The 2389-nt window shown below is 39.3% G+C and overlaps 1 protein-coding gene across 3 annotated transcripts in view; it reads right to left on the reverse strand.

Annotated features, from left to right (window-relative positions):
- The window catches only part of LOC138335878 (splicing factor 45-like), a 33542-nt gene extending 31402 nt beyond the window's left edge, over positions 1 to 2140 (reverse strand). For 2 of the 3 annotated variants that reach the window (XM_069285055.1, XM_069285053.1), the window contains exon 1: positions 2112 to 2137. The gene's annotated coding sequence lies outside the window, so the exon portion shown is untranslated. Of the gene's footprint in view, positions 1 to 2111 lie in introns of all 3 variants that reach the window. The other variant, XM_069285054.1, reaches the window with a different exon arrangement.
- Between the last annotated feature and the right edge of the window lie 249 nt (positions 2141 to 2389).

The raw sequence follows: 2389 nt of genomic DNA on the forward strand, positions 1-2389 counted from the left end.
ATCCAATACATAGTAATTTATATGAAAATAGTAGCCTAATTGACCTTTTTGACCTCGCATCTATTGCCGTTTAAGGCCTCGGGGGTCAGCCCTATCATTTGTACAATTTCAAATCCCAACCCTATAAGGATGCTACCATTGCATTATAAGTGCTCTTCCATTCTTAGTTGCAGAGAAGAAGTCGTTTATATGGAAATAGCTAAATTGACCCCTTTTGACCCCACCCTTCAGGCTCCCGGGGGGGTCAGCCCCATCATTTGCAAAATTTTGAATCCAAACCCTATAAGGATGTAACCATTGCATTATGAGCGCAATCCCATGTTAAGTTGCAGAGAAAAAGTCATTTATATGGAAATTGACCACTTTTGACCCCGCCCCTCAGGCCCCCGGGGGTCAGCTCTATCATTTGCTCAATTTGGAATCCCCAGCCTACAAGGATGCTACCATTGCATTATGGGTGCTATACCATGCTTAGTTGCAGAGAAGAAGTCATTTATATGGAAATAGCCAAATTGACCCCTTTTGACCCCGCCCCTCAGGCCCCCGGGGGGTCAGCCCTATCATTTGCACAATTTTGAATCCCCACCCTATAAGGATGCTACCATTGCATTATGGGTGCTATACCATACTTAGTTTCAGAGAAGAAGTTGTTTATATGGAAATAGCCAAATTGACCCCTTTTGACCCCGCCCCTCAGCCCCCCCGGGAGTCAGCCCCATCATTTGTACAATTTTGAATCTCCACCCTATAACGATACTACAATTGCATTATGAGTGCTATCTCATGCTTAGTTGCAGAGAAGAAGTCGTTTATATGGAAATAGCCAAATTGACCCCATTTGACCCCGCCCCTCAGGTCCCCGGGGGGTCAGCCCCATCATTTGTACAATTTTGAATCCCCACCCTATAAGGATGCTACCATTGCATTATGGGTGCTATCCCATGCTTGGTTTCAGAGAAGAAGTCGTTTATATGGAAATAGCCAAATTGACCCCTTTTGGTCCCGCCCCTCAGGCCCTCGGGGGGTCAGCCCCATCATTTGTACAATTTTCAGTTAGTAGCCCATAAGGATACTACCATTGATCCTTTGGACCAGGTGAGCTAAAAATACAGTGTATACTCTAGGCAAACTTATATATGACATGTCTAGATCTATCGTCATGACCACCGTTCAGGCTCCTTTTTTGTACTCTCTCCGAGCCCCTGGGGCCCCATTATCAAGTGTGAGGTGAATGGTGACACCTAACTCCCTGGTGATCGGTCAGGCGTCACAACATGAAGCTTACCTATTCTCCTCACTTAACCCCAGGGGGTCCATTTCTAGCATTCAATTCAATTGATAACATGCTGTGACAGCCTCTGTAACTTAATTTGTACAGTATAGTCTACCAGTGTACCTCATTCCATAATAATGCAAAGGGTTGGATTTAAATCAATCAAAAATAATAATCAAACCTATGTTGGTTTTTTTTAACTGCACTTGACTTGTTCTTTCATTTCAAAATGTATGCAAGATATTTTTTTTTTCACATTGCTTATTAAAAATACTCAATATTAATTAACCGTTATATGTATGTGTATTTTAATTAAAATTGAAGATCCCCACACAAAACCTACTTATTCAGGTTACTATATGTGTATTTTGCCACATCCACACTTATTCTGTCAGACATCCATAGATAATCGCATATTCCCTGTAGGATCACTCCAGTATATTACAGTGCAATATTGTATTTTATGATAGGCACTTGATTTTGTACAAAAAACCTCATCACAATGTTTACTTATTTGGTTTCCAAAGGCGGCGTAGTTGTCGAAGCTAATATTGAAGCTAATCATTTATTGAGAAATTTTGATAAGTCTAATTAAAGCAAATATGAAGCCTTTGTAAAGTTTGTACCCTTTCTAGTTAAAATATTGAGCGAAAAATTGGGTCGATTAGGATCATCCCTTGGTGCGAACGAATCCAATTTAGGGCGAAACGACCTAAAACTTCAGCACATCACTGCCAGTCAAAACGATCTACATTTTTTCAAAGTAGTTTCTGTACGACTGATATTTCGTGTATCGCCTTCCATACTGTAAAAAATCATAAAAACGCACATAACAAACCTTCACAAACCTTTTTCTCCTGAAGCGGAAATATAAATGATGTGTATAATATTTGAGGTAAGTACCTATAAGTTCCGGAATTTTATGAATAACATAAATTATTGTGATTCCCGATAAAAATATGTTGTTTTGCCGTTTGTAGATAACTCTTTTTTCAAAATAAAATAAAAATAAAAAAGAGTGCCATTTCAAACAAAAGCACGTGTCCCTAAATAGATTGTAAACTTTACTAAAAAAAATCCGGAATATTAACAGTACCGATGGCAATATTAGAGTTC

Source organism: Argopecten irradians, chromosome 12, assembly GCF_041381155.1.
Source record: "Argopecten irradians isolate NY chromosome 12, Ai_NY, whole genome shotgun sequence".
Taxonomy (NCBI): Eukaryota; Metazoa; Mollusca; class Bivalvia; order Pectinida; family Pectinidae; genus Argopecten; species Argopecten irradians.